Source organism: Benincasa hispida, chromosome 10 (assembly GCF_009727055.1).
Source record: "Benincasa hispida cultivar B227 chromosome 10, ASM972705v1, whole genome shotgun sequence".
Lineage (NCBI taxonomy): Eukaryota > Viridiplantae > Streptophyta > Magnoliopsida > Cucurbitales > Cucurbitaceae > Benincasa > Benincasa hispida.
In genome coordinates this window covers 42,580,444-42,593,642 of record NC_052358.1, presented here as the reverse complement: position 1 = coordinate 42,593,642, position 13,199 = coordinate 42,580,444, and positions in this window count along the sequence as shown.

Genomic DNA, 13,199 nt, shown 5'->3' with positions numbered 1-13,199 from the left:
AAGCGTAAAACGTAAATTACATGAGAATTTCACTATGTTATGGTACAAGCATTTAGGTCATATCTCTAAACAGAGAATTCAGAGACTTGTGTCAGATGAATTCTTGATTCCCTTGATTTAAGTAACTTTGACATTTGTGTGGGATGTATTAAGGGAAAACAGACAAACATAAGAAAATTAGGAGTCAACAAATGCTCAGACGTCTTAGAACTAATACATACAAATATTTGTGGTCCATTCCTTACGGCTTCTTGGAATGGAAAACAATATTTTATTACGTTCATAGACGACTATTCAAGATATGGGTACCTATATTTAATTCATGAGAAGTCTTAACCTTTGGATGTTTTCAAATCTTTCAAAACTGAAGTTGAACTTCAACTTATAAAGAAAATTAAGGTTGTCAAATCTGATTGTGGTGGTAAAGACTACGATAGGTATGATGGATCAGGTGAACAATGTCTAGGGCCCTTTGCCAAATACCTAGAGGAATATAGAATCGTCCCGCAATACACTATGTTGGGCAAACCCAACATGAATGGTGTGGTGGAAAGGAAAAATAGAATACTTAAGGATATGGTAAGAAGTATGATTAATCATTCTTCTCTACCAGAATCTCTCTGGGGTGAGGCACTAAAGACTGTAACATATATCCTTAATAGGGTACCTAGTAAAGAAGTATTTAAAACCCCTTATGAGCTATGGACAGGAAAGAAGTCTAGTATTAGACATCTTGACATATGGGATTGTTCAACCGAGGCTAGGCCTTACAGGCCTAATTAAAGAAAATTGGACTCAATAAATATTAGCTACTATTTTGTTGGGTATTCTGAGTGCTCTCGGGGTTTCAAGTTCTATTATCCTACTTTGTTTGAGACGGAAGATGCTAGATTACTTGAGAATGTTAAGTTTGGGGGGAAAGATAAGATCAGGAAAGTTGTCTTTGAAGAGAAATTAGTTTCTTTTCCTAATATAGTTATAAATTATGTTCAAACTCCAATTCCTGAATTCACTATTGAACAATTTGTAGAACAAGACAACATTGAAATCTCCATTGTTGAACCTGAAGTCCAAACTCAACAACATCAAGAATTGCCACTAAGGAGATCCACTAGAGAAAGAAGAAGTGCAATTCCAAAAGATTATATTGTATTTCTTCAAGAACATCAGGATGATGTTGAAGGAACTCTTATACAAGAGTACCTCTGAGTAAAAGCAGATCTTTCCAAAGACATTATGACAGAATTACCACATTTACATTCAAACAAAAAGATATGAATCCAACCACTAAATTATCGGAATGCTAAGAAATAAACAAACAAGCAACCAAGAAAACTTACTAGTTGAAGACTCTCTTCATAGCAAAAATCTTGCTCTCTCCACGAACAGAAGATTATCGTTCACCAAAACACTGGTCGTCTACCACGAACGGCCGCAACACGAATAGACGAAGAATGGGAATGACACCACCACTTGGAACCCTTAGTATTCTCAGTGTGAGAATTCAAAGAGTGGGCTCTGTTCGGATTTGGTAGAGGGGAGAAGGAAAAAAGATCTTATACAACGATCAAGCAAGTGGGAGAAAGGTGAGTCTATCATGTAGATAAATTGCTTAATCGTTAAGGTGAAGTACACGATCGTATAGGAAAAGGTCAGCGATCGTCTATACGATCGTTTAGTAAAAGCTCGACACTAAGCGATCATTTAGAAAGAAGCGCGTGTGTGTAAGCGATCGTGTAGTAAAAAGTGAGCTATCGTATAGTCTCTCAATTCACTAAGTGATAGGATGCAAACACCTCATGAGCAATTAACCGTCTTCTTTTTTAAAATGAAAACAATTTTCATTTTATTCTTCAGTTACGAAAACCGAATGAAACTTCCCACTAACGCAGAATTACAAAGAAAATGGCGACCTATTATCCCATAATTGCCAAATTCATAAAATAATAAATATAATCATATTATATTCATTAACCTATAGTTTAATATCATATATCAACAATAGTGTTTTCTCCTCCACTAGATATAAATCATATTTATATCCAATTTCCTCCAATTAATGTATCTCATATATAAAGTTAACCATATCATATATAATTAACCAGTTCTATCATATCATATATAATCTAACTCCCTTTTTTCAATTTGAACATTTCAAACTGACCCAAAAACTGATTCTCAACATGAATCCAAGTTACCAAGGGGACGTTATGAACCTATGGCTCGTAGCTCCAACGGTACGTGAATAGCTGACTAAACTCTTTAGCCACGAGATCCACCATCCATTAACTGCCAAGCATTCCACTAAAGACCGACAATTGAACTTTTCTTACCACAGATATTTCTGTGTCTATCGGATATAACCAATCATCATTACGATAACCCTTCACAGATGCTCATAAGTACAGTTGAGCCAATTTTCCGTTTTGTCCCTGTAGTTACATCTAACTCGTTAAGTACCACTGATCTCTCTAATGAACAATACAACATAGTCCTACTGTGTGTGGACACCTCTCAGGCCATGAGAAGGTGTGTGGCGTTATATCGTTCAAGTCCTGGGATCAACCCTTAAGGGAGCAATCTATCTATTTACCCCTACTTCAGGGAAGGAGTGAATTCCATCTTATGTAGCTGAGTTCACAACTCCCAAATCAGACGAATCCCCAAAGGGTAGGTTTGAGTCGACGACCTAGCCACTCGCACCCATGCAAATTAAAGGATCGCCCTCAAAGGCAGGAGTTCCCAACTCACTCACGATTGAGGTCATGTTACCTATGGTCATCCTAGTGAAGTAAAGTCTCTGTCATGAACGACATTATATAACGAGACGTTAACACTTTGTGGTTAGGTCTTATACAAACTCTTTGTATAGGACGCCCCCTCTCGCATGTCCTCACATGAATGATCAGGATCAGATCATCTGTACCAAGTCACAACACTTGTAACTATTCCACAAAGTGGGCCGCATCACCAGAATAAGATTTCCCTCTTATATCCATATACTATAAACCATTTTGGTTGTCTCTTAAGACATGATCCACTTGTATGTCACCACATACATGCTTAAGTTACATAATGACAACCAGGGATTTTATTTTATTGGTAAAGCGAATAAAACATCCAATGTGCAAAGTCAAATAGTGAAGAAAATATCATATATTATACATCATAAGCGTTCGTACAAATTGTGTTTACAAACTACAGGACACAAGACTTTAGGGCATCATCCCTAACAATCTCTCATTTTTCCTAAAATGAGTGGGGTGTACAAAAACTAGTACAAAACAATAAACTAGGGCACTAAGGCCCAATACAATAAAATCTCCCACTTGCCCTAGTCCAGTCGCGGGCGGTCCCTTAGACCCACGCTCTTAAGGTGACCCTTAAACACTGTAGCCATAAGAGCCTTCATAAACGAATCAGTAACGTTGTGCTCCAAAGCAATCTTCGTGAGATCATGTCCCCTCGATGCACTATCTCATGGATCAGGTGATACTTTCACTCTATGTGTTTGTCGCGCTTGTAACTACTGGGCTCCTTGGAGTTCGCCATAGCACCACTATTGTCATAATAGAGGGTGATGGGCCTAGACATATCTGGAACAACTTTCAACTCTTTCAAGAACTTCCTGAGCCAGATGACCTTCTTAGCAGCTTCGCAAGCTGCTATGTACTCAACTTCCATCGTGGAGTCAGTGATGCACCCCTACTTAGTGCTTCGCCACACTACAACTCCTCCGTTAAGAGTAAAAACTGACTCTGAGGTGGACTTGAGAGAGTCCCTATCAGTCTGGAAGTTAGAATCTGTGTATTCAGTTAGGATTAAATCCTTAGATCCATACACGAGCATGTAGTCCCTCGTTCTTTGAAGATACTTGAGGATGTTCTTAACTGCGGTCCAGTGACCCTGGCCTGGGTTAGACTAATACCTACTAACTATTCCCACAGCGTAGTGATAACGGGCAGAAATGCATTTTATTACAGCACAAATAAGTAAACAATGAGGGAATGCAATGGTAAAAATATATAAAATCATGTCAAAAAGCGTTAAACTAAGAATATTGCGATCACATAAAAGCTGCTAATTTACTTATTTTATGCAGGAAAAATGCGTTGGTGCAAAGAAAATTACGATCCAAGGAATTCGGCAACCGCGTGCATTAAAAGATTGTGACCAAAAAGCCATACGATCGTATGCACTTGCGAGAATTTGCTCAAGTAGATGGCCGCATAAAGATGGCGCATCAAGGTGAAAGCATAATAAATCATGATGGGACAGAAAGCTGATGACAGTTGAATCCGAATTTAGTTGTCAAGCCGTTAACGATACATTGTAGCAAGTACATTTAACTTTTCAGTGACCACTAAACGGCGCATACGATAGAAGATTTAATGACCTCCCATCATTGCAATCATTAGAGAGAAAAGCTTCTTCACCTTGAGCTCTATAAATACCCAAGGTCACCATTATTCAAGGAGTTCGCCATATATACAGAAGATAGATCATATACAAATAGATAGCCCTTAGTCTGTAGTTATTCATATACTTAGAAGGCGGAGGCGAGCGAAGAGATGAAGACGTCGAGAGGACATTCCTGGACAGCTCGAAAGACTGTCAGGAAGCGCTATAAAAGGAGAGAGGGCCGACACTTGCGAGAGCAAGGATATTCTTCTGGGCAGAGTAGAGTAAAAAGACAGTGTAAAAGCCACAGGAAGCAAGACATTGCTACCGATCTTCTTATCCTTACTTTCCATTATTGTTTTGTATTCTGACTTTATTTATAGAAAATGGAATTCTCATCTCACCATCTGTTCAATCTCTCCACATTTTGCATGAGTAGCTAAACTTCCAAATGGGTTTAGAAGTACTTAGCTAGCATGACTTAGGATCTTCGCTTTATGCGATCCTCTTGTCTTATGTATGCGTTATTCACCCTTTAGAAATACTTGAGAGAGTAGTCTAAAGAAAGAATCTAGGCTTGAGAAAGTCATATTAGAACTGCATAAGCAAGAGATAGAAACTTAGACATAAGTTCTGTTTACTATTATGCATCGCATGCACCCTAGAAATAGGATATGATAGTATGCGGTCACCTTGTGTATGTATGTATCATTCATCATCGCATAGACAAGAATAAAGGCTTAGACATAAGTTCTATCAATATTATCGTGTACATCGCATGCGTCCTAGAAATAGGAACTATGACATTTGCATTGAGAGATGACATGTTGTTGTTGTGTGTGTAGCATGATCGCATAACTTGAACGTAATCTTAGGAAGTGTTAGCTAAATCCCTTCTCATCTGTTCATCGCATACTCATTGTATTCTTGATTTCATCAACTCTTTACTCAAATCCATCACATAGAATTTATACTTAAACAAAACACCAACCAAACTTATTTGTTTTTGCCACTGTAAAGGAATCAATTTTACTGACGCATAGTAACTCAGTAGTCCCTGTGTTCGACCCTAGACTTACCAGGAAACCTAGTGAGATTTATACTTGGGTTTTACTAGGAAAACTTGCATGTGCAATGCATAATTCATCACCGCAATTTCATACCATTATTTAATCACATTTATAATGCATCAAGTTTTTGGCACCGTTGCTAGGGACTTGGCAGCTAATAGTTTGTTGAGTTTTGTGTTTTTGCAGGCACCCTTTTTACCTTGGGAATATTGTAGCTTGTGCAACCAAGTTGCAAACAATATTTTAAGTGTAGGTGATGCGCCAAAAGCCAGTATTGACCCCAAGATAGAAAGGCAATCAGTCGCATGAGCTGAAAGCAGTTATAAGCGCGTGACGACCAACATGCATCCAACAATTGCCAAAAGTTCCAATAGTCAGAGCGAACCTCTTGACCTAAGCAGTTGAGATCAATCTTCTGCATGGAAGATACCTTGTGGTGGCTTCACTCTAATTTCTCCAGGGACGTCTTCTACTCTATCTTTACCTTGCTTTCTTAGTTTAATTTATTTTAATTATTGTTGTTTTGGATATGCGGCTGCTTTCTTGGATGTGGTGCGTTCGCTTCTTGTAGGTGCGACAATAATTCTCCTCGGTGCGCAGTTACAACAGAAGAATCCTCTCCATCATTCAACATATGGCTTTGACCACATGAATTCTTAGGCATGGTCACAAGTGTTATTCTACTCGAAGGTTCTTTTCTTGTTATCTTTTATGCATTATCCTTTTGAAATTCTCTTTTGTCCTATTGCCTGCCTTTACGTTGATAAATTAGCATCTATGATGGTACTTATAATTCACTACATCCACTAATTAACCATCGCAAGGCTCACCTCACTTTTAATAAGCTTCTTCAAGGTTTGACAGTCTAAGTTTTGTTGTGTGTAAACCTCTGCTCAACATTTGTTACCGCATTCTTGATGAATTTATCTTTAGCTTTTCGGCGAGAGCACTGCTGATCTCTAAGTTTGAGGGTGGCAGTGGTCCCGGAGAATGTGTTCATCACATTGCAATGTTATTCTTCAATGAAAAAAAAATGTTTGGGAATAAAAACTCCACTGTCAGTGCAAAGGGGAAACTCAAGCTGATAAGAGTTAAGTTGTGAAAGACACTTATCCGTAGTTGGATACTTCGCATGACACCCGTGTAGGCAAGCCAAAATGAAAGTAAGTGGCCAAGATCAACACATAAGAGAAACTCCTCTGTCTGGCACAAACCAAAATTAAGCCAAGGCAAGAGTTGAGTTGAATATGGCACACAATCGAAGTTGGCTATCCGCATGACACCCGTGGGGAACAAGGCCAAAACGAAGAGCGTAACTAGGTTCAACGCCGCATTCCAATAAGAAATCAAAAAGCTTTGAATTTTTTTTAAACAAACGCATTGTTAAAAACTAAAAGCAAAGTTGCGACATAAGTAAAAAGTTTTGAGCAGAGGCTTGCCGGATTTAAGCTTAAAAAAGATCTCTTTGAAAAAGAAGCCGAATTTGAGGAGAGCGTTGCGGCCAAGGTTAGAGGTATGAGTAAATTATATTCTGATAGGTTGGTCATCGCAAAGGAAAGCCCGAGGGTGAATTATGAATTTCTAAGTATAAAGCATGCTTGAGGACAAGCATGATTCTAAGTTTAGGGGTGTTGATGACGGACATAAATGTACGTTATTATAGGCCTTTTATTTAGAATTATTAGGACCGATAAGAAGAATATGTGGCGATTATACTTAGAATCATGAGAAAGTGAGCTTGTGTCGATCTACAATGAAAATCTCGACTAACCCACTATTATGTGTTATTTTGAGTCTAATGTCTATTTTTGTAGCTATTGCAGGAATTGATCGCATGCGGCGAATCTCACCATCACAGAGACGATCAAATACGTTTGACGCATGGATGTTGCGACCATTAACCACACATGTGTCCATCGCATAAGAGGTTTGCGGCTACAGAGTAATAACCGTAATAGAGGGAATGAAACGCAAAGTGGTGGAATGCGATGATACTTCAGAAACCAAGCATGAACGCATACCTTGGGAGTATCAAAAGAGATGATGTTGACATTTCATCAACCACGCCGGTTAGTAGCAGAGAGTCAGAGCAGGTCCATCAGGTTGTTAGCAAGCAGAAATTCAGAGAAGGACCATTAATGCTGTCGGTGATCGAGCTCTATAAATAGAAGCCTTAGAGCCCAACTTCAATTCATCCGAGCTTCTGCCTTTGGGCAGATCCTTATGATCCAGACGAAAGTGTGAGGAGATATTCTTGAGAGTTCTTCATTCCTCCTACCATTCCAAGTGACGACCGGAGCTTCACCGGAGATATATCTCGAGAGATACTACTCCACCGCCCATTCATGGCACCACCGGAAGCCTTGACACACATATGATGGAAGCAAGACATTGCCCATCTAGCCTTCCATATCTCTTTTGTCTCTGTGTTGTATTACATTGTGGCTTAAGAGATTAATACATATTGTGATAAATGCATTTCTCTATTTCCTTCGATTCCATCTTCATTTACTTCTTCTTATCATCTTTTAATTTCATTGCAACAACTGAGTAAGATTACAAGAGTATCGCATACTTAATCATGCAACATAGACATATGAAGCATGTAGCAAACCACCGAGAGGTATGCGTTGCGAGGGTATTGTGAGAAAATCGTATTTGCTTAGTGTGAGGCTGAGGCAGCGCTTGTCTATGAGCGGACGCAATGCTTGTCTATGAGCAAATCAGCTGCGACTAACTGCCTGAGAGGGTAAGTAGTGGAACGCACTAAGCAAAGTAAATAGTGTTCCTAGGAATATGAATAATCTTATGTCAACCATGCTTTATGTGATTAACTTGTCTTATGAGCGCATCATTCATCATTTAGGCATACTTGAGAGAGTAGTCTAAAAAACCAAATCTAATACTCGGGAGAGCGGATTGGATCGCATAATCAAGAATGGAGAACTTAGGAATAAGCTCCATTTGCTACTACACAACGCATGTACCTTTTAAGTAGGATATGGTGGTATACGGTCATCTTGCTTATGTGTGAGAGCATGTGAGCGGGATTGTAGAGGCTTAGAAATAGACTTCTCGACACTATCACATATTCATCATATACGTTTTCATCAAGTGTGTATAGCATGATCGCATAGCTTACGTTGGTTGGGGTTACCCTTGCGGTCAAGCTTAGTGTTGCAGTGAAGACATCCTCGCCTTTTCATCTATTTTCCATGCATTTTGCTACGCGTTAACAGTTTTCGTGTCTCTACCTCTCAACCATACTTCCATTGCTTTATCTGTTAGTTAGGAGTAGAAGTAGTGCATAGCTCATAACCCTTAACATTCTTTTATTCTTCACCGCCAACGCATTAATTCATGACATTTAGTTACAAGTCCCTGAGTTCGATCTCGGATCACCCAAGAAACTTGCGATCTCGTTATACTTGACGAGAGTGCAAGAAAACTTGTGACAGGAACGCATGGTCATTGCATACGAGATTAATGCATAATTTCATTCCAATGCATAACCATCGACGCATGAGTATAAACCCCCAAACTTAGAATCATGCTTGTCCTCAAGCATACTTTATACTCAAGAAATTCAATATTCACCTTCTAGCTTTCCTTTGCAATGACCAGCCTCTCAAAATATAATTTACTCATACCTCTAACCATGGCAGCAACGCTCTCCTCTACTTCGGCTACTTCTTCAAAGAGATCTTTTCTACGTTTACATCTAGCAAGCCTTTGCTCAAAAAATTTTTCTCATTCTCCGTAACCTTGCATTTAGCTTTTAAGAATGCGTCCGTTGGGACAATTCAAAGCCTTGCGATTTATTGTTAGAATGCGACATTGAACCCGGTTATGCTCTTCGTTTTGACTTGTCCACACGTGTGTAATGCGGACAGCCAACTTCGGTTCCGTGCCATATTTAACTCAACTCTTGTCTTGGCTTAATTTTTGTGCCAGACAGAGGAGTTGTACTTATGCATTGATCCTGGTGCTTAACTCTTATCAGCATGGATTTCCCCATTGTGCTGACAGTGGAGTTTTTATTTATTATTATTTATTATTATTATTATTTTTTTATTTTTAGTACCGCATTGTAGTGAACGTATTTCTCTGGGATCAGTGCCACCCCCAAACTTAGAGATTGGCAGCGCTCTCGCCGCAAAGCTAAAGACAAACTCAACAGGAATGTGGTAACAAATGTTTTACCAGAGGTTTGCACGTAATAAATCTTAGACTGTCAAATTTTGAAGAAGCTGTTAAAAGTAAGGTGAGCTTTGCAATACTTAGTTAGCGGATGTAATGAATTATACATACCATCATAGATGCATCGCAAAGGAAGGCAATTAGACAAAGAGAATTTCAAAAGGATAATGCATAAAAGATAAAAAGAAAAGAACCTTGAGTAGAATAACACTTGCGACCATGCTTTAGAATTCATGCGGTCGAAGCCATGCATTGAATGATGAAGAGAATCCTTCCATTGTAGCTGCTCACCGAGGAGAATTATTGTCGCACCTACAAGGAGTAAACGCACCACATCCAAGAAAGCAGTCGTATATCCAAAAGAACAATAAAAGTAAAGTAAACTAAGAAAAGCAAGGTAAAGATAGAGTAGAAGACATCCCTGGAGAAATTAGAGTCAAGTCATCGCAAGGAATCTTCCATGTAGAAGATTGTTCTCAACTGCATAGGTCAAGAAACTCGCCCTAACTATTGGAACTTCTGGCAATTTTTGGGCGCATGTTGGCCACCATGTGCTTAGAACTACCTTCAGATTGGATTGTATAAGCAAGAATAAGCTTGGGACAGTCAGATTAGATCGCATAAGCAAGAATAGAGGCTTAGAAATAAGCTCTGTTTGCTATTACACAGCGTATGCACCCTATAGATAGAATATGAAAGTATGCGGTCACATCGCATGCATCTAGAAGTAGGATACGGTGGTATGCGATCACCTTGTTTATGTGTGAGAGCACATGAGCAAGAATAGAGACTTAGACATAAGTTCTATCGACACTATCGCCTATGATCGCATGCGTCTTCATCAAGTGTGTATAGCATAATCGCATAGCTTGCGTTGGCTGGGGTTACCCTTGCGATCTCATTATACTTGGCAAGAGAGCAAGAAAACTTGTGGTCGGAACACATGGTCATCGCATAGATCCCTAGATGCATATTGCATATCCCNGTGGTATGCGATCACCTTGTTTATGTGTGAGAGCACATGAGCAAGAATAGAGACTTAGACATAAGTTCTATCGACACTATCGCCTATGCATCGCATGCGTCTTCATCAAGTGTGTATAGCATAATCGCATAGCTTGCGTTGGCTGGGGTTACCCTTGCGATCAAGCTTATTGATGCTGTGAAGTCATCCCCACCATTTTATCTATTTTTTCATGCATCTTATTACGCGTTAATAGTTGTGATGTCTCTAACTCTCATAGTCATACCTCCACTGTTTAATCTGTTTAGTTAGGAGTAGGAGTAGCGCATAGCCCTTAAACTTCAAATTCTTTTATTCTTCACTGCAACACATTACTTCATAACATTTAGCTACAAGTCTCTGAGTTCGACCTCGAGTCACTCGATAAACTTGCGATCTCATTATACTTGGCAAGAGAGCAAGAAAACTTGTGGTCGGAACACATGGTCATCGCATAGATCCCTAGATGCATATTGCATATCCCTTAGTCTAACGCATGACCAGTGACGCATGGAGAACAAACAATGAACGCATATTTATTTACTCCATTTTCAACGCATCACGTAGCAGTTGTCTGGCCTAGTACAGAGCATCGCGTACATTAAACTGCCAATGGTAGATGCATATGGGACTCGTCTCAGCTCCTCAACCTCTTGTGGCATCTTAGGACACATGTCCTTAGATAAAGTGACTCTATGCCTGAACGATAGTAGACCCCTTTTGAAGTCCTGCATCAAGTACTTGAGCAACATCTTATCAATGTACGATGCCTTTTACAGTGCTAGCACTTTGTTCTTATGATCCCGAAAGATCTGTATACCCAGAACAAATTGAGCCTCTCCCAAATTTTTCATTTGGAATTGGGTCGCTAGCCAGTTCTTAACTGTAGTCAGTAGACCTACGTCATTTCTAATGAGTAGTATATCGTCTACATATAATACTAAGAAAACTATTGAACCGTGACAATCTTCTTGCAGACACAAGGTTCATCAACGTTTTGGTCAAATCCATATGATTTGATCGCAGTATCAAACCGAATATTTTAAGATCGAGATGCCTGTTTCAGCCCATAAATGTACCGATTTAGTTTGCAAACGTTTTGATGTTGATCTTGTGCAATGAATCCCTTGGGCTGCACTATGTGAATAGTCTCCTTAAGATTGCCATTCACAAAGGTCATCTTGACGTCCATTTTCCAAATCACATAATTATAATAAGCGGCAATGGACAAGAGGATGCATATCGACTTTAACATGGCAATGAGCAAGAAAGTCTCCTCATAGTCGACTCCCTCCACCTGAGTATAACCCTTTGCCATAAGTCGAGCCTTGAAGGTTTGCACCTTCCCATCGGCACCTCGTTTCCTCTTGTAGATCCATTTACAACCTATAGGTCTCACCCCATCAGGCTGATCTATAAGATCCCATACTGAGTTGAAGTACATCGACTCTATCTCGAGATCCATGGCTTTGACCCATTCATCTCAGTCTACATCCTCCATTTCCTTCTGATAAAACAACGGTTCCTCAACGTCGCCATCGGCTACCATAGCCAGGATTTTCGTGAATCCCAGATAGCGAACAGGTGGGTTCACAACCCTACCACTGCGTCGAGGTTCCCTCAACTCTTGAGGTGGAACCGACCTACTAGATGAACTATCATCAACAACTCTTGCTGATGAAGCAGGCCCTTCAACAACTCTTGTTAAAGTTTCAGTAGTTTCGTTGGAAATCTCACGTAACATGACTTTACTACGTGGACTGTGCTCCACAATATGATTTTCCTCCAGGAAATTAGCGTTCGTGGAAACAAACATCCTATTTTCCAACGGATCATAAAAGTTACCCCCTCGTGTATCTTTGGGGTAGCTTACAAAGAGGTATAACCTCGACCGTGATTCCAACTTCTTGGGATTTACCTCAAGCACATGTGCTTGGCAACCCCATATGCAAAAGTGACGTAAACTAGCTTTACGCCCATTCCACAACTTCAGAGGTGTTCTCGTAACACTTTTGGAAGGAACACAGTCGAGTATATAAACCGTAGTCTCCACTGCGAAACCGCAAAACGAGTCTGGTAAGGAAGCGTAACTGTCACACCCCCTCCCATATTAGCCTCATAACCTGGAAGAAGATGTGATAGTATCAGTTCCTAGCTCTGTTGCCAGCACTTACCACCCTAACCCACTAGCCTGAGTTACTACCTGTTAAATATTATTACCGCACACAAACAGCTCGCCTTCAAAAGGCTTCATATACTTTATATGATCACATGCAAACAGTCATGACATAATATCGACAAGTAAAATATTTATAGTTGGATCCAAACTTCACTAATAAAGCCCTGATCCCCCTCAAAACAAGTGTACATAGATATAGACCATCAACCTAAGTTCTTCTTAACTAGTTGGGCCTTTCAGTGGCAAGCAGCAGCAGGATCAACCTTGAGGAATCTGACCGCTACCTGGAAAAGGAGATCATAGAAAATCTGTGAGCTATTAGCCCAGTGAGTGATTATAAAATCAT